General features: G+C 46.0%; 1 protein-coding gene across 2 annotated transcripts in view; it reads left to right on the forward strand.

Annotated features, from left to right (window-relative positions):
• MAPRE3 (microtubule associated protein RP/EB family member 3) overlaps nucleotides 1-20,120 on the forward strand; it is a 49,697-nt gene that overhangs the window by 24,155 nt on the left and 5,422 nt on the right. The window lies entirely within an intron of this gene.

Raw genomic sequence — 20,120 nt, forward strand, 5'->3', positions numbered from 1 at the left:
AGGTTAGGCTGGCATTTTCCAGGTGAAAATCAGTGGGAAGGACGGGAAGGCATTTCCAACAGAAGAAAAGTATGAACAAAAAGCGCCAAAGTCTGACTCAGCCTGGTATGGTGTCTTAGAGCTGGCACGTAGAGTGGGAAGGGGACATGATGGTGGGAAGGGAGGCTGGAGAGGCAGACAGGTGCCCGTTACGGGAAACGTGATGGAGGGCAAGGGAAGACATCGGATCTGGGGTTGCTTCAATGGTAGTCTGCAAAGTAGTGGGTATGAAGCCCAGAAAATGGAGCTGATGACACCCTTAGCCCAGTCATATTCCCCATGTTGTGAGGAGTAAGTGAGGTAAATAAAATGCACAGCAGGGTCAGGGCCATGACGGGCTCAGTCAGTGGGGTCCTCTTCCCCAGCCTCTGCCACTGTTGCCTTTTGTCAGCCCCATCACAGTGGCAACTCACATGGAGCTCTCATCAGTTCAAGCCCCTTAAGTGTTTGCAGACCCTTATGCCCCCTGCCACATTGCTTCCTTCTATTTGGTTTTCAAGATCCAAATGTAGAACCTCATGTGTATTTCCTTTGAATGGTTTAGCCCCTTGCCATAGGCCGTCACAGCAATCTGGTATCCTGATTCTGTCAGCCAGGGGTTGCGGAAGTGGTGGAACATGAGCCTCATCTTAAAAGGAAGAAGGCATCCAGGTATGAGTCAGGGCTGGCAGGGCTTCAGTATTAGGAAGAGTGGCGGCAGGAGAGCACCAATCTGAGGCTGAGGGTCTAAGGAATGGAGAAGCCAAAGAAAAGAACAGGAGGGAAAGAGTGGAGTGAAGTTGTGAACACCAGCGCAAGAAGTTTAGTCTCTATCCTATAGACTCTATATAGGTGTAAAGGGCCACTGGAAGTTTGGTGTGGGGGGAGGCGAGGGTACAAAGCGGTGTTTTTAGAAAGTTTGTCCTGCAATGAGGGGTAAGAAAGTTTAAAGGAGACTAGAGTCAGGAATACCGTCAAGTCACAAAGTGACAATTTGGACAAGGAGGATGTCAGTGAGAATGGAAGGGATGAGATGGATGAGAAAAATCAATGACTTGACAACTTGGCCAAAATGGGAGAGGTAGGATTAGATCCAAATATATGTACTTTTAATGTGGCATTTTATGGATCCTTGCAGATTTTTTTTTTAGCATCTTGGTGTATAACACAGATTTAAGTTCTAATATTTTACCATAAAACCTTTGTTTCCACATTATCATTAATTAATGCTACCATCTCAATTTTGAATACATTTATCAATATTTTAAAACTGCAGTTTGGAAGAAAAAATTAGTTTTCCAAACTACTAATTTTTCTGCCAATTCTCAGTTGTTCTTAAAAATAAACGTTCTATAAGACCTTAATTTTTAGTTGCAAGTAACACATTTCTACTTACTTATATGGATGACTGATTTTACACGTAAGTGTGAGTGTTTATGCTTTATCCAGATAAAAAAACAATAAAAAAATGTGCTTCAGTGATATCAAGCAAGCATTTGCCAGGAGTGTACTGTGAGCCAGGTGTTAGAAGGTTCTTGGGAGTCTAAAGACATGGTTCCTGCTGAGGGGGCTCACGGCTGAGCAAGGGCGAGAAGCCTGTGAGCAGATAAGTACGGGGCAGGGTCATGTGCAATATGACAGAAGTACAGGTACAAGGCTGTGCAAGTCCATCGTGTCCTTGTTGTACGTGGCCAGGTAAGGCAGGAGGAGGGAATGGAATGAGGAGCAAAGGAAGAAGAGAAAGGACAAGAGTGCAAGACTTAAAAACAGGGAGGGAGGAGAGCAAGGAAGGACAGAGATAAGTATAAGGAAAATAACTTACCCTTTGTTACACTTTATACTGTACAAAGTACTTTTATGTAGGTTATCTCATTTGATTCTGCCAAGAAGCTTAGGAGAGAGCAAGAAATGAGACGGCATTGGGGGATGTGAAGCAAGACCCACAGTGAAGAGGAGAGAGAGGTGCACTCAGGAGTGCTCAGAGCCCCTTGCGGCCTCCTGGGCCATGCCCGAGGATAGTGCCCAGCTGGTGGGGGTTGACCTCAGTGGGCCTTGTTAGAACCCAGTGGGGACCTTTCAAAACCAGAGGAACTAGTGAGGAAGGGCTAGAACCACCGCGCCAGGGAAGTCTGAACCACCCAGACAACAAGCAATAGAAGCCTTAACATGGTTATTTTGGCAGCTGTTGTCAGACTACTTGCTGCCTGACCACAGCTTCCTTCCATTACTTCCCTTCCCTGCGTTTTGTTTTTATTTAATATTTTATTTATTTTTTTTTTTTTTGCGGTACGCGGGCCTCTCACTGCTGTGGCCTCTCCCGTTGCGGAGCACAGGCTCTGGACGCGCAGGCTCAGCGGCCATGGCTCACGGGCCCAGCCGCTCCGTGGCATGTGGGATCTTCCCAGACCGGGGCACGAACCCGTGTCTCCTGTATCGGCAGGTGGACTCTCAACCACTGCGCCACCAGGGAAGCCCTATTTAATATCTTTATTGCTTTACAATGGTGTGTTAGTTTCTGCTTTATAACAAAGTGAATCAGCTATACATACACATATATCCCCATATCTCCCTGCTTTTTAAAAAATATATATTTTATTGAGTTTTTTTCTTGTCACAAAAGTTATACATATTCACTGTAAAAAATTTAGAAAATCCAGATAAATCCAAAGAAGAAAATCAAAATCCCCTGTAACCCCACTATCGGACAGAACCAAAATTATTATTTAAGAATATACCCTCACATTATTCTTCTATGCCTGTGGGTATATTTCTGCTCTGTAACACTTTCCCCCAATTTAATGTATTGTAAACATTTTTCCATGTCTTTCAGTTGGGATTATGTTTTGGTACAAGTAACAGCAAACCCTAACCCAAACCAACAGTGGCTTAAACAAATTATAGGGGTATTTTCCTCACATGACAGGACTCTGGAAGTAGGAGATAGAGGCAGGGAGAACAGCTCAAGGACGTCATCAAGGACACTCCGGCTCCTTAGCTTGTTGGGTGTTACCTCATGTCTCAAGGTGGCTCTTAGTTGTAAGAGAGGCTGGGAAGCAAGTATTTCATTTTTCTGACCTCTCTAGTGGAGAAAGGCGGGGGAAAATGCTGTTGGGAGTGGGTGCTGAGTCAGCCAGCCAACGGTGCCAAAGAGGCAATACATATTCTTCTACAACATTGTTTTCTTAAGCAGCTGCATAGTTTAGATGTACCATGATTTGTTTAACAATTCATTGTTGTTGATCATTTCACTAGTTTCCAGTTTTTCATTATTATAAATATGCTTCTATGTATTAAAGCTTTATATATAGCCATAATTGTTGCTACAGTATAAAATTCCTTAATTCTATAAGTAGAATTAAGGTCCAAAAGTATGTAAAAATGTAAAGGCTTTTAATATATTTTTTGGCCAAATAGCCCTTCAAAAAGATTGTACCGAATTACCCTCTCACCAACCATGTTTAAAAGAGTACAGTTCCCTGCACCCTCAACAACAGGTTTTTGTGTGTTTGTCATTAAGCTATTATCCTATCACCATTATGTGGATTTAACTTAGCACTAGCCTTGACCAGACTGAAGTGCTCTGCAGCCTCTGGAAACCCAGAGGAGGGACACTGAGAACCTCAGCCAGCCCCCACCCTTCCCCATCCCTGCCCAGTGGTGCAGGTCTGCAGGGTGTCCTGTGCTTCCAGGTGGCAGGTGCGGGGTGGGGGGGTGTGACGGGCACTGCAGAGGACTCGTGATGTTTCTGGTGAGCATGTGCGTCACTCATCTATCTTTATTTTGAAAGTCCTTTCTGCCACTGTGGAGTCATCATCATTTGTCCTGTCTTAGTCCTAAGGCAAGGCCCTCCTGGCTTGTCTGGGACTGAGGTGCTTCTGGGAGCTGGCCTCTTGAAACAAGCCTCCCCCAACCCCCGCATCCGGATGTGCCTCAGGTAAGGTAGCCTTACAGGCCTACTTCACTCTGTAACCGAGGGAAGGCCAAGAAGATGGTATTGGTAGATTCTTGGGGGGTATTTTAATCCTATTAAGCTGCTTTGGGGACATGCTGCAGTTTCCTGGGGAGGCGGCCAGAAAAGTAAATTATCCCTGCACATCCCTTTGAAATAATTATTAACTAGTCAGCAGTTAGCCACTGCGCACAGTCCTTCTCCTCAAATGAGGAGTCATCTAGGGGTGAGAGGATTCCTCTGGCCAAGTCATGTCTGTGCACACAGTAGGTGCTTAAATACTCATGTGTAGGCATAGATTCGTGTGTGAACAAATGAGTGACTGATGAACCCAAGTGAGTCTGTGCTCAGTGCAGGAGCAGAGGCCAGGCCCTAGCACCACACCACCACCATTCAAAATAAGAAAAAGAAGAGGAAAACATAGGCAGAACACTCTATGACAGAAATCACAGCAAGGTCCTTTCTGACCCACCTCCTAGAGAAATGGAAATAAAAACAAAAATGAACACATGGGACCTAATGAAAGTTAAAAACTTTTGCACAGCAAAGGAAACCATAAACAAGATGAAAAGATAACCCTCAGAATGGGAGAAAATATTTGCAAATGAAGCAACTGACAAAGGATTAATCTCCAAAATATACAAGCAGCTCATGCAGCTCAATATCAAAAAAACAAACAACCCAATCCAAAAATGGGCAGAAGACCTAAATAGACATTTCTCCAAAGAAGATATACAGATTGCCAACAAACACATGAAAGAATGCTCAATGTCACTAATCCTTAGAGAAATGCAAATCAAAACTACAATGAGGTATCACCTCTCACCAGTCAGAATGACCATCATCAAAAAATCTACAAACAATAAAGCTGGAGAGGGCCTCCCTGGTGGCGCAGTGGTTGGGAGTCCGCCTGCCGATGCAGGGGATACGGGTTCGTGCCCCGGTCCGGGAGGATCCCATGTGCCGCGGAGGGGCTGGGCCCGTGAGCCATGGCCGCTGGGCCTGCGCGTCCGGAGCCTGTGCTCCACAGCGGGAGGGGCCGCAGCGGTGAGAGGCCCGCGTACCGCAAAAAAAAAAAAAAAAAAAAAAAAAGCTGGAGAGGGTGTGGAGAAAAGGGAACACTCTTGCACTGTTGGTGGGAATGTGAATTGGTACAGCCACTATGGAGAACAGTATGGAGGTTCCTTAAAAAACTAAAAATAGAACTACCATACGACCCAACAATTCCACTACTGGGCATATACCCTGAGAAAACCATAATTCAAAAAGAGTCATCGGGCCTCCCTGGTGGCGCAGTGGTTGAGAGTCCGCCTGCCGATGCAGGGGAGACAGGTTCATGCCCCGGTCTGGGAGGATCCCATATGCCGCGGAGCGGCTGGGCCCGTGAGCCATGGCCACTGGGCCTGCGCGTCCGGAGCCTGTGCTCCGCAACGGGAGAGGCCACAACAGTGAGAGGCCCGCATACCGCAAAAAGAAAAAAAAAAAAAAAGAGTCATGGACCACAATGTTCATTGCAGCTCTATTTACAATAGCCAGGACATGGAAGCAACCTAAGTGTCCATCAACAGATGAATGGATAAAGAAGATGTGGCACATATATACAATGGAATATTACTCAGCCATAAAAAGAAACGAAATTGAGTTATTTGTAGTGAGGTGGATGGACCTCGAGTCTGTCATACAGAGTGAAGTAAGTCAGAAAGAGAAAAACAAATACCGTATGCTAACACATATATATGGAATCTAAAAAAAAAGGTTCTGAAGAACCTAGGGGCAGGACAGGAATAAAGACGCAGATGCAGATGTAGAGAATGGACTTGAGGACACATGGAGGGGGAAGGGTAAGCTGGGACAAAGTGAGAGAGTGGCATGGACATATATACACTACCAAATGTAAAATAGATAGCTAGTGGGAAGCAGCCACATAGCACAGGGAGATCAGCTCGGTGCTTTGTGACCACCTAGAGGGATGGGATAGAGAGGATGGGAGCGAGACAGAAGAGGGAGGAGATATGGGGATATATGTATATGTATAGCTGATTCACTTTGTTATAAAGCAGAAACTAACATACCATTGTAAAGCAATTATACTCCAATAAAGATGTTTTTAAAAAAAACTATTCAGAGGAAAAATAAAAATAAAAAAATAAGAAAAAGAAAACACCAGAATTGTGATTCCAGGAAGGAAACGATAAGGATTCTATTTAAGTGGTCCCTTCACGACCTTACCCTGACCTCCAGAGAGGTGGCACGCAGAGTGTGAGAAGCACTGTTCTAAGGAAACCGAGCTCTCTGGGAGCTATCCTTTGAGGGCATGGTTTGAAGCTACTGTCAGTTACTACCACCGTGAGGGGAGAGAAGGGAAGAGAATGTTTATGTACACGTGAGATCTGGAAAAACCTTTGGTGTTACAAGAAAAGAAAGCAACCCTGATTCCCCATTAGTGGCCAAGCTTTTGGTTCTTAAATCAAGGCCCAGTTTTTCTCCTTCTTGAATTATCCAACAGTCTCTTTTTCCTAGAATGGAAACCAGTAGGCCAAAATGACCTCATTGAGAACAAGACATCTAAAAGTAGAGCAGCAGGATTCAAAGTATTACTACAATGACTAGAAATATGTGGGAGAGAAAGTAATAGGATTTCACTGGGGGTAAGCCTGCCTACTGAGAAACGTTGTGTATTTTCAGTGAGCTACCAACATTGTACAGCATGAAGGACCATCAGATTTAAAGGACACCCTAAAACCAAGTGGACAAAAGCCCCCACTAGCTTAGCCGCTAGGGCTAATTCCCTTAAGAGAGCTAAGTAGGCCTTGCCACAGTCAAGAGAGACTGCAGTAGACTTGATGTCTGATGAGTCCCATGAAATTGACTCATAACATCAACAGTTTATCCAGATCTCACACACACACACAGACATGTTTATGATAATTAGGTGGGCCCAGAGTGGGAGGTTGCTGAAGGGCTGATTTAACTCACAAAAGGCCTCTTCATGTTGAGATTACCAGGGAAGGGACTTATATACCAAGGACTTGATTAAGTTATAAATGTGATAATTTCAGAAAAGTTGGAAAGTTTTGAATGGCCTATAATCAGAAGTAAAGGATTTACCTCCTTGGGATAAATCATGCCTGGGTAATGAACTTTACTTTGACAAAATTGTAACTTCTCTTTAAAAACCTTATGTCCTTTGAGACTTCCCTGGTGGCCCAGTGGTTAAGACTCCGTGCTTCTACTGCAGGGGGCACAGGTTCGATCCCCAGTTAGGGAACTAAGTTCCCGCATGTCGGGCGGAGCGGCCACAAAAACAAAAACAAAAAAAACTTATGTCCTTTCTGAAAGAAAATAATAGCTAGAAACAGTCTAAGAGCTTCCCTCATCTTTATATACAACAAAAGGTCATCCACATAAAGAATCACAGGGAAATTTAAGGTCCTTGAGGTTGTGGTTGAGGACTTGTGAAAAGTAGGAATAGCCTCAGATCTTTTGGGCATAACATTCCAGTTATATTGTTGATTTTCCCAGAAGGAGGCAAACACATGTTGACTATTTTGGTCTAAAGGAACACTAAAGAAAGCAGAACATGAATCTATGACTGAAAAATATGCAACCTCAGGAGGCACTAGAGATAAAAGAGTACTTGGTTCTGGTCAGGGAATGACTATTCTATTTATGGCCTCAAGGTCCTGAGTAAATCTATATCCCCACACATTGGGTAGGGTTATTACGAGGGCTTGTTCAAGATATGATGTGTCCTTTCTCTATTATGCATTTGACTATTTATTTTAGTCTTTCTTTAGCTTCTGATTTAAGAAGGTTTTGTGCAAGTTTGGGTAGAAATTTAGACAGGTCATTCTGAACCTTAATGGATTCAGCCTCAATAATCCTGCAAACACTTGATGTTTGAAACTTTATTCCCTTTTCATTTTAAAGCTCCTCTCAATTTTGTTCAGGTTGAAGGCTGCCTGAACTGGCCACTATGATTCTAAAGTATGCTTGCTGAAATTATGCCACCTAGAAAGATAAATTCACAGAGTTGGGTTACAGTATAAATGCCTGTAAGAAGCAGGAGCCTGGTCTGCAGGGGCACAAACTTAGGTTTAAACTGAGACAAACCCATAATTTTTGGAATAGTCCAAAGCATTGCTTGTGTACCTGTGTTTTCTCAACCCCCTCCCCAACCTAATGCCTGGGTCTCCCACCTACAAAACCCAATCCGATTTGTAGTTCCAGAGGACAGAAAAGTATGGAGAGATCTCTGCCAGAGCCAGACTGTCATGGACAAAGCAAGAGAAGATTGAGGAAGGTTCTCACAGCGTTTTTTGTAATTGCCCAAAACTGGAAACAACCCAGATGTCCTTCAGTGGGTGAATGGATAAACCGTGGTATAGCCATACTTGTACCATTGTTTGGACTACTATTCAGCAATAAAAAAGAACTATGAATCCGTGCAACAACTTGGATGGAACTCGAAGGTATTATGCTAAGAAAAAAAAAGCCGATCTCAAAAGGTTGTTGTATGATCCCATTTCTGTAACATTCTTAAAATTACAAAATTCTAGTGATAGAAAACATATCTGTGGTTACCAGGGATTAGAGTAGGAGGAGGGCATGGCTATAAAGGGGTAGCATGAGGGAGTTTCTTTGAGCTTATAGAATAGTCTGTGCCCTAGCAGAGTGGTGATTACATGAATCTATACATGTGATAAAATTTCATAGACTGGACAACAACAACACAGAATAAGGGTGCGTGTAAAAACTGATGAAATCCAAATGAGGTCTGTAGCTTAGTTAATAACATACCCATGTCAATTTCCTGGCCTTAACAATTGTTATGTAAGATGTTATTGGGGAAGCTGGATGAAGATATGTGGGAATTCTTTGTCCTATTTTGCAATTGTGAGTCTAAAATTATTTCAAAATTAAAAGTTTACCAAAATTTGGAGGGGCACTGATTTCTGCAAGCAGCACTTGGGACTCTCTTCAGTTCTTACCGGAAAAGATAATATAAACTAAAGCCTCAAGAATTATAAATTTAATGCACTTTCTAAGCATTGTAATTTCATTTTCTATATTTTTGATTTGGAAATTACACTCAGCTACTATTTTAACTATAGTAGTGTTACAAATATTTTTGTATTGTTACAAATATATACATGGGGGAGAACATCCCTTGCTGAGTTTCCCCCAGGATGGAATAACTCCCAGCCGCCTTACAGAGCTCTTTGTTGTAGCTTCTGTCTACCTTTAACCACATCTCCTCCTGCCCCCAGCATGCATTCTGGGGTGAACTATTTGTAATCCTCTCCTTCCTCCCAGTCTGTTCCTCTATACTTTTGACTCTTATTTGCTTGATGAGCTTTTCCTTCAAGACCCAACTCAAACTATGCTTCCTCTAGAAGCCTTCCCTGACCCAGGAAGCAGAGTTGCTCAGCTGCATGCCCTTCCTGCATCTGGGGTTGTAGTGTAATGTGTCGCCCTTTGGTTATTATGTTCACTTGTCTAACTCCCACCCTAGTCTGCGAACCCCTCAAGGGTCCAGACTGGGTCCCTTTCCTTTCCATAGGCCCCATGCCTGGCTCAGTGCCTGGAACACATGCTCCATAAACGGTGAACAATGAGTAAGTGAATCTGAGGCTCTGGAAAGTCCTCAGTAACACATTTTGTTTATTCTACCCTTCCTTAATAATTTTCAGCAAAACTAAAGACCAAAGGGGATTTGACTAACCACAGTTAAACAGAACAGTATATTAATATTTAAAACATTTTCCAAACATTCAACTTAGTCAAGACTTTATTATATTAAAATTTTTTCCCATTCTTTCTTTTCGTTCATGACACCATGTTGTAAAAAGCTTTAGTAAGACCATGAGGTTGCACTCATGAGCCTCCTTAGACAGATACGATCTAGAATTTAAGGATAGGACATGAATTTTCCAGATTTTACTGAAAGAAGCAAAGTGTTCTCCGCCTCACAAGCCGTCACTCTCTAGTCCACCTGCAGTGCTGCAGCAGACCCAGTGGCCTTGGTGATGAACCCCTGATTTCCCTCCTCAGCATCCTCTCGGGCAAATGATCTGGGACTCTGTAATTGTCTGCAGGTCTAGCTTCTGTCCTCACACTCCAACAAAACGACTCAGAGTTTCATCATTTCTTCTTGCACAATCTAATGACCATTTCTCTATCCAAGTTCTGGTAACTTCATTAAACAGGACAGGTAACCTCCTCCTTTAAATTGGTCCCTCCCTTGGCTCCTGGGACACCACGTACCTCTCCCATGTCCCCTCTTGATTGCATCCTCTAACATTCCTCTAAGATTTAATCATTGGTCTCATGCTCATTTTTCAAATAAAAGTAATAATAAACATGTTTCCCAAGTCCCAAATTTTCCATTTTCTCTTCACTGCTTTCTGATGTCCTGTCATCTTTAAAGGCCTAAATTAGGTGCCACCTACCCCCAGAAACTTTCTAATTACTGAGGCCCCACTCACCCTTTACACTCTCCTGGAGCACTTAAAAGCCAAATACACTTGCACAAGTTAGTACTTCATATACTCTCTTGGAACTATAAAATAAGGAAATCTCTTATTTTATGAATTACTCTTATTTCTTCAACCAAACAAAGGCTCCTTAAGGAGAAGACCCATGACTTAAAATCAACCCATGTCCTCATGGTGCCTTGTGGGGTGCTTAGCACATTATGGCAGTGGTCAGTAAACACTTGCTGAGTGACATTAGAGCAATGTTTCAGTAGCTTGGAAAGAGAAATATGAAGAAGAAAACCTGGACTTCCCTGGTGGCGCAGTGGTTGAGAGTCCGCCTGCCAAAGCAGGGGACATGTGTTCGAGCCCTGGTCTGGGAAGATTCCCACATGCCTCAGAGAAACTAAGCCCATGAACCACAACTACTGAGCCTGCACTCTAGAGCCCGCAAGCCACAACTACTGAGCCTGCGAGCCACAACTACTGAAGCCCATGTGCCTAGAGCCCATGCTCTGCAACAAGAGAAGCCGCTGCAATGAGAAGCCTGCGCACCGCGACGAAGAGTAGCCCCTGCTCACGGCAACTAGAGAAAGCAATGAAGACCCAATGCAGCCATAAATAAATAAATAAATAAAAATGAAGAAGACTAAAAATTAGAAAGAGCACTACTGTCTTTGGCACACGGTGACTGTCAGAAGAAACAGCTCCTGATTGGATTGTGGCAGGTCATCCTCCAGATCAGCTGGAAACCCCATTCAAGGATCAGACAGGTCGTGGCTTTGGGACCAGCCTGCTCTGTAGGGTCTTGACTCCTGCTACTAGGTCTGGGGTCAAGGGAAAGAAAAGTTGAGGAGGTCTAGTCTGGTGATTTGCTAAACCATTTCCTATGCTAGGACCATAAGGCTCATGGTGCAATCACTGGTAACAGGAAAGGCAGTTATAGCTCTCATCAGGAGAGGTGCAGCTGCTGGCCATTCTGCAGTCTGAGGCTTCCAACATGGTCCTCAAGACCAAATCGCCACATCCTGTGGCCAGGAAGAGCTTCTCGAGACCATCCAGCTCCTTCCCAGATACCTAGGACTGTACTTAGAGCTAGGCATTATATTCCTTATTAAATCATAAATAAGGCTGCATAACTCTGAAAGCTCACATTGTAATATTTAATAACCTTGTCACTGGCCTAAATCTAATTTTGGCTTTTTGTTTTTAAGCCTTCAGTGGAACTCTGCCTTCCACAAATATGTCTTGAAAATAATTCAGGGACCCTCAGTCTTCTCTAATTCTTTGGTTCCTAGAAGAACTCCCTGCAGTTCCCAGGTCTCTACCCTCTGCGCCCAACGGCTATGAGGGAAACACCAAGTCTTTTGGTCCTGCAGGGGGCGTTGGGCATGCCTCAAGCAGGCTCCTTTAAGAAGACCAGATCTCCAGTCAGACAACTTGGCTTTAAATCCTGGCTCTAACATTTCCTAGCTGCTTGACTTTGGGCCTCAGTCTCCTCATCTATAAAAAGGGGACAAAACAGTCCGCATTTCATAGAGCTGTTACGAGGACTAAGTGAGTCATGTATACAAAGCGCTGAGCAGAGGCCGGCACACAGCAAGTATTCGGTCAGCCTTATCAGCAATACTGAGGCAGACACTGAGAATCCAAGGGCACCTGTTTGAGAAGCAGGCGCCCAACACACGTCCAGCTTCAGGCCTCCGAGACCGTAGAACACCAGTCTAAGAGGGAGACAGACTACAGAACTGTGCTTTTTCTGCCCTCTGCCTGGGGACTGCCATCTGGGCTTCCTGAAGCTGGGCCTCTAACCACGATCCTTCCCCAACTCCAGATTTCCCATATATTCTGCTTTGTAGATGCATCCTACTGGCCAGGAAAACTGGAACAGATGCTGTGGCATCAGAGGAGAGAAAACTCTGAGGAGCTTACCAAAACGTTTCCCACTTCTGACGTGGGGCTATGCCCGTTGTCACTGGGTTACCCCTTCCTGCCTGGGCCCAGGGGGGCTGAAGTCACCTGTTGGGAAAATCTGCAAAATTGTTACTCCTTGCCCCGCTGGGTCACACATCCAGATTATTCTGGGGTTGCACGGAGGCAATATGTGCAGGCAGGGATGAACGGTCCTGAGGGACTGGAAGAGCCCTGCCGGCGGGTCACAAAGCCCTGGCAGACCCAGCCAATCACCTTCTTCTCATGGCTGACCAAAGACATGACTCACGGGGAGGCTCAGACTCCCAAAGCTGAATTTAAAAAGTGGAGGTGGGGCAGGTGGAGTAGTTCCGCGGCTGGTGGGGAACCAGCGCATGCGTCTCCAGCAGATCTAGGACAGGGATCTGGACGGTGTAGGTTCAGGTAGGGACTGGAGCTTCTCCAGGATTCTGTTCTCACAACACTTTTAGGTCATGTAGCTCTTCCCTAAGATCCTGAGCCCTGCTGAGGTCCCAGCCACTGGGGTCCTGAACGTGTCCTGCTGAACACGATCTAACCTCTGAAGAGGCAGATCTGGATAATGCCGCCGTGCCCCTTGTAGCTGCTGTCCCGGGGAAGGAATCCTTTGGCGAGTCCTGGCCAGATTGCTCTATCTGCTCATTACTCAAAGGGTTCATGGAAATCCAGGAGGGGAGTAAACAGAGCTCCTCACTTGCTAAAATTAATCCATTTTTAGTAGGATCCATGTCGGTGGGCAGGTAGAAGGTTAAACCTTTCTTTCCAAAGGTTCTCTACTGGACATCTTTAAGTTCCACAAACACCTACTTTTTAAGTCAACAAACTTGGGAGCTGCCATCAAAACAAGGCTACCAGCAGCAGGCTCCTGGAGCTTGGCAGTGTGGGGAAGTGAGGCTTAATGGTAGAAGATGTGGCTTGGCCATGGGCTCAGCCACGAACTGCCTGTGAGACTTTGAGCAAGTAGTTTGAAGTATCCAAGCCTCAGTTCTCAAGCCTGAAGAATCAGAATGATTCTCTTGAGCATGGAACTGCTGTGGGGTTAATGAGGGACCCCGTCTGTGGGAACCAGAAGTTAATCCTCTCTCCACTTTGGGGGCTGAACAACCTTCATGACAGGCAGAGGATGACTGATGTGTCTGACTCATGTTCTTCTTCCCAGCACCCTGGAAAGCTCCCCACAGAGTTCCGATCAGGGTTCTGAGCAGGGGCAGGTGTGGCTTTTGGTAGTGGCCCTCCGGCAGCTATGCTGGAGCTCTGGTGCCCATTTCTTTCCTTAATTAGTACTGACTCAGGGCCCCAGACGCAATAAAATATTGCTGAGTGAACGAATGGGAGAGGCTGAACTGCAGTGTGGGGTTTCAGGTGGCAGGTGGGCTCAGAAAGTGTGATTTTCTGGCCACATTCCCTATCTGTTGACCCCAAAGAGCAGTAGACTAGAAGGCTGGCTGCACCTGCTGGCCACACACAACCAGATGCAGCACATGGATGCAGCATGAAGCCCCTGGATGCTCGGCAAGAGATTGAAAAACACCTCTTCCTCTGATGCAAGGAAAAGAGAAACTATATAACATGGCGATATAGCTGCCGGACTCCTCAGAGCAAGGCTTTGGGGCGGATCTGAGAACAGAACTTGGTACCTGCTGGGAGGATGCCCCAGTCGGACTGGCTCTCAGTCCAGCTCTGTGCACACCCCCGGGGAGGGGATTGCTGGCCCATCTGCGGCCTGAACATAAAGAGAGGGGGGGCTGCAACGGCTGCTGGGACATGTGGGGAAAAGAACGTTCGTGTCTGCAGCACTAGTGGGCCTGGTGTCTCCTTACTGATCCTTCGTGCTTCAAAAGCAGTTCTGGTCTTGGGGGACACATTCAAGCCATGTCACTTTATCTTCCTTTCAAATGATGTTTCTTCAGACCGTGTGGCTGACAGCTGTCATCTGGCCAAGTGGCATGTGTTCCCCTCCTCTGAAACTGGAGTCTATGAATCATTCAGACAACTTTCCCTCAACCCCAGGCCCAGCCCTTCTCTGCTCTCAGAGCCCCTCCCCCGCCACAGCCAATCCACCAGTTTTATTTCCATGCCTTTTTGACAGACTGCTCATTTAATACTCTAACCTTTCCACCAGCAAGTCTGACTAACAATGTCCAGAACAAACCTGACAAGGTTCAACATTTAAGTCTCTGTCCTCTCTTGTGCAGACTCTCATTCTGCATGTCCCCGAGACTTGACTCTACCTGCCCCCCTGCAGGCGATGGTTGTTCCCCCTCAGTGGTGACGTGCATGGGAGGAGTACGTTCAGGCCTGCCCACCTTCCAATAGCTTCTCTCCTGGTCTGCCAGGGTGGTTGAAGTTCCCGCCATGAATGCTACTCTTGTGGATTATAACATTTGTCTCCAAAAAGCCTTAGTTATCATCTCAGTTTCGAATATGAGGAGATGAAGGTTCTGGGTGCAGTGACTTGCTCAGACTCAAGATCAACCACTGGCAAGGCCAGAGCATGAACCCAGGCTATCTGCACCCAAACCCTGTGTTCCTCCCACACCATGGCACCAGGGAAGGAAGAGCGACTTGATTTTGCACAGCTCTAGTGCAGGATGTCTTGCTCTGATTTAGGCCACTGAGCATTAAGAGAAAGGAAAGGAAATGTCACAGGGACCGGGTTGGAAGACCCTGCTATTGTAGCCCTTGGAACAGAGCCTGTGTCCTCTGGGTGGTTGCCTACCATTCTCTCAGAGGAGGTGAAGCAGCCCTTGGTTACAGGTGTAGTCAACTTTAAGAGTTGTCTCAGACATTGTCTCTGCTGGATTTGGAGGCAACTGGTCCACTTAGGGCTAGATGCTTAGGCAAATGCTTTATATGCCTCCTCCACCCGCAGAAGCTGCTCTGATTTGAGTCGAGGCCTGAGTCAACCCCCAATACAGTAAGTCATCAGAAGTTGGACCCGTTGATGAGTTTAACTTATAGCTTTGGGGAAGCAGGAGGTTGGTTTCGTTGAGTCCAGGATCTTAGAGTAGGCGTAATGCCCTAGGCCACTCCAGCTGGCTCAGTTCTCAGAGGACACCTGCGTCAGGAACAAGGACTCCGCTCAAGCCCGTGCCCTGACACCAGCAGGTTATGAGCAAACCAGGCTTCCTCTTTGAGGGACAAGGTCAAAGTTAGGGGCTCTCCCTTTTCTAAACTGAGCTAGGGAGAGAGGGATTTGGGGATGGGAGAAACTTTTAAAGGAGTCTTTGCCCAGGACCTGGGTGCCACCTGCTGGCCATAATTTAGTTGTATTTATAGGGCCAAATCTGGGAGAGGAAAATTAAAAGGGCATCCTGCCCTCCCTATCATGATGAGGAATAAGGAAACTAGGAGGCTGGTTTCTTCGTGACCGCCCCCCGCCAGCAAGTGTGACTGAGAAACCTTGCAGAGACCCCCAAGTGTCTTGGATGAGTCCTCCTGAGCCAAAATGGACCTCAGCTGGGCCAGAGGGTAGCATCACCTGAAAGAACCAGAGCCAGTCACAAGTGGAGACAAAGCTCAGCTCCACATTATCAACTGCCCACTCACACCCACTTATGTGGGTAAAAAGCATAATTGGTGGTTCGGCCCTGAGAGGAGCCATTTTTTTCCAGCCTTCTCCTTACAGGCACTGTTGGCTCTTTGGGGGCCCTAGATTCAGACTAATCAGAGGTGTGGAAAATGCCCTTCCATCATCAGGCATGGAGAGAGCTGAGAATTTCTGGCCAAGCTGAGAAGATTTGGGCATTTTTCTAGTACCTGCGTAGCTTTTGGTGACTCTTAGGGCCCTGATAGCAAGGTCTTTAGTTGTGTTCTGGGAGGGAGACTGGAGATTCTTCATACTTACCAAGGAGGAAAATAGCCAACGCTGTACCCCAGGGAGGTCGCAAAACACCCCAATATCCCAGCCTGTGCCACTGCAATGCAGGCCAGGCAATCCCAGCCAAGCACATGCATCAGATGAGGACTTTGGTTCTAATACCTTGTTGTGCACCAGGAGGATTTTTAAATTATATAGATATAAAATAAAATAACTATAAAATATATAGTTATACACACACATATATATAGATATAACACTAAATATATTATACAGTCAGCCCTCCATATTCGTGGGTTCCATTCATGGGTCATGAATTCAACCAACCATAGATGGAAAATATTTGAAAAAAAAATTTCAGAAAGTTCCAAAAAGTAAAACTTGAATTTGCCATGAACCAGCAACTATTTACATAGTGTTTACATTGTATTAGGTATTATAAATACTCTAGAGATGACTTAAAGTATACAGGAGGATGTGCATAGGTTATTTGCAAGTACCATGCCATTTTACATAAGGGACTTGAGCATCCACAGATTTTGGTATCCACGGTGGTCCTGGAACAAATCTCCCATGGACACTGAGAGCCAACTATACGATACATTATATCTAAATAGATTGGTATATATCATATGTAGTGTATCATATATAGTTATACATACTATATATGAATATGTACTACGTTATATATAAATATATATTAATGTATATTTATATAGTATATTATATATAATTGCATGTATACTATGTAATAATATACATGATGTGGTTATATATAATATTTAGAGAGGCTAGGGAACCGCAGGAAGGCTGCCCTCAGGTTGGAAGACCCTTGAAGCTCAAATGATTTCAGTCAAAAACTGGAGGACTAGTTTAGACTAGGACCAGTGCCTCTGCTTTTCTTCAATAATCAGCACTTGAAACTCATACATAGTAAACAGGAAAAAAATCCCTAAAGTGGCTCAGGAATTCCCAGGGCCAACCTAAGACCACCCTACACCTCCCAGAACCACCCCTGACCAGCCCAGACCCTGTACCCCAGGAGCACAGAGACAGAGCAGACCCCAGGACCTCGTGGAGAAATGAGTCCCCAAGCCTGTGGTAGGCCAGTGTCCAGAATGGCTTGTCCCCTCTGCACTCAGATCCCACAGGCCTCTGCAGACCCCCGAAGGCCTGGCAGGTTCTGACCATTCTTAGTGGGGCCGTTCAAATCCACTCTCCAGCTGTGCATGCTCTCTCCTTCCTGACTTTCTGTAGCACCTACCGTTTTCACCACACTTTGGGACATTTGGTTATACTGTTCTCCTGTGTGTTAGTCTCCCCAGTGAGACTATAAACTCCTTGATGACAAGGGCAAATCTTTCTATTTCTCAGAGTCCCTAACTAAATACTCATCAAAATAACAATGCACTTGCCTTGACCCTACCCATCTGCCTCTCTAATCAAGTCTGGTGTCCGCACGCTCCTGCCACGCCTGCTGAGGTTACTTTAGGTGAGTTCCCTGGAAATTAAGAAGCACTCTCCTAACTCTAGTCTCTGTGATTGTCATTCACTGAGAATTGATCTAGAACCCCAAAGTGAATGAAACAGCCTGGCCATTGAGTTTACAGTCAGGTGGAAGAGACAGACACACAAGTGATTTCGAGAGAATGTGATCAACGCCATGATTGAGTAAGCTCAGGGTGACAGAGGGACACAGATGAAGGCCATGTCTCCCTGCACAGGGGCTCAGAGAATGTGCCTTGGACAAGATGGAGCCCAAGCTGAGTCCAGAAGGTTGAGTTGGGGAGGGAGGGTCCCAACCAGAAGGTGATAAAAGATGGTTCAGAAAGAGGAGAAAAGGTGAGGAGGTGTCACTCAGTCATTCAACAGATTTGCTGAATACCTTGCCTGTGACAGGCCTGGAAACACCACTACTGGCTTTGAGATGCTTACTGATGAGGGAGGCAGGCATTTCAGCAAGTCCAGTGATTAGTGCAAGGGTCAGGTTACAGGGCGGTGGCTCAAAACCACTGTGTAAGAGGGGACTCAAGTGCAGTCAAAATTACCCTCAGAAATCTCTAGAATTGTCAGCTCGTGAGTCCTTAGAAGCTCCCAAGATGATAATTTTTGTTGCTCTTGGCCTTTTGGCTCTGTCTGGCTTCCCTTTCCCTGGGCAATGAAGGACAAGGTCTATTTTTAAAAGGAGGAAGGACTAAGAATAAACAAGAGGGTTTCTTGATTTTCCTTCAAAAAATTTATTGAAGTTAAATGTGCATCTAGCGAGGTTCCATTATATATACTTGGGGTGGGGCCATGGGGGAGCACAGCCTAGCAGATACCAACTGAGCCTCTTCTCTAAAGCAGCTTCTCTAATTTAACTGTGCCTGTAGACCCTCTTGGTCAAGTGCAGTTTCTGACTCAGTAGATCTGGGGCGAGGCTCAAGAATTAGAATTTCTAAGTTGAAATTTCTAACAAGCTGATGCCCATAGAGCACCAAAGCTGCTCCAGGGACCACAGTTTGAGAACCTCTAGAGCAGAGAATGAGTGGACTTTGGGGGTGGCGGCTGCATTTCCAGGCAGAGGGTAAGTAGAGAGCTGCCCATGGCTCCCAGTTGGGGGATCAAAGTAGAAGACAGGGCTGGAGAGGGAGGGCTCATTGAAGAGCTACATAAGTGATGGGGAGGGGGTCACATTATAAGAGCAGATGCCCACAGGGGACCGGGAAGTGGGCTGGGTGTATTCTTCCTTCAGGGAGACAATTTGCTTATTAAACCTAAATATTCTTCACTCCAGAAATATGTACTCTCACAATTCGTGAAATATGCAGTCCTATTTCTCCATTTGTGATAAAGACCTAGTTACAAGAAATATTTCCCTCTCTCTTAACAGTGCAAGTCAGTAATAACAACTGACACTTGACCTCTGCGTGGGGATGGGGGGAGGGTAAGGAGGCGCTTACACCCACTGGCTGGGGCGGGAGTGGGGGAGAAGTGGGGGATGGGTGGCGTGGCCAGGGCCGCTTTCACATAGATTCTGACTGCAGCAGTGTCAGGGATGGACTAGGGGGAGGGAGTGCCTGAGGGCTGGGAGGCCGCCTAGGAGGCTTCTGCTAGCCTTGGCTGGAGAGAATGGATGCAGAAGCCCCAAGGCAGCAGGAGGCTGAGGCAAAGAGCAGGGCACACTGGGAAGGCAGAGTAGCCGGGCTCACTGAATGATGGGCTCTGAGGATGAGGGGGAGTAGGCTGTCTGGGACGAGCCCACAGGTTTCCAGCGTGGGTGACTGGGTGCCTGGTGGTGACAATCACTGGGATAACGAATACGAGAACAGAAGCCTGTATTGAGGGAAGTTTCTGGATAAACGGAATTTAGGTGCCTGTGGATTGGCCAGCAGGCCACAGGGATTATAGGGTATGAAGTCAGAGCAGATGCGAAGATTAGTCAGCTTTCTAGAACCCAAATCTGGTCAAGTACTGTCTGCTTAAAATCCTCTGATGGCTTCCCTTGTTTAAACAGAGAGTCCAGGCTCCTCCTTATGGTAACCAAAGCCCGTGGCTACCAGCCCCTTCCAGTCTCGTGCGCCACACCCCAACACACACACCGGCTCCCCAGGCCTGCTGAACGGCTCAGAGTCCTAGAATAAGCCATACCTCTGTTCTTGATAGTCCTGGGGCCTCCACTGCCTTTCTACCCCGTCCCCTGTATGTTCAGAAAATTCCTACCCCTTTCAGGCTGCTCTGACGTCTTCGCTGACCCTGTCAAGCAGAAGAGATGCCTCCCTTCTTTGTCCCTGAACTTTGCCTGTGCTGCTTTTCCTGCCCTGTCACTCCCTGCTGTGGGGATTTGCCTGTCTGTAAACTCCTTGGAGGCAGAGACCACATCTGACTTCACCACTTCTTAGTGCAGGTCTAGCATAGAGCAGACACT

Source organism: Mesoplodon densirostris, chromosome 14 (assembly GCF_025265405.1).
Source record: "Mesoplodon densirostris isolate mMesDen1 chromosome 14, mMesDen1 primary haplotype, whole genome shotgun sequence".
Classification (NCBI taxonomy): Eukaryota; Metazoa; Chordata; class Mammalia; order Artiodactyla; family Ziphiidae; genus Mesoplodon; species Mesoplodon densirostris.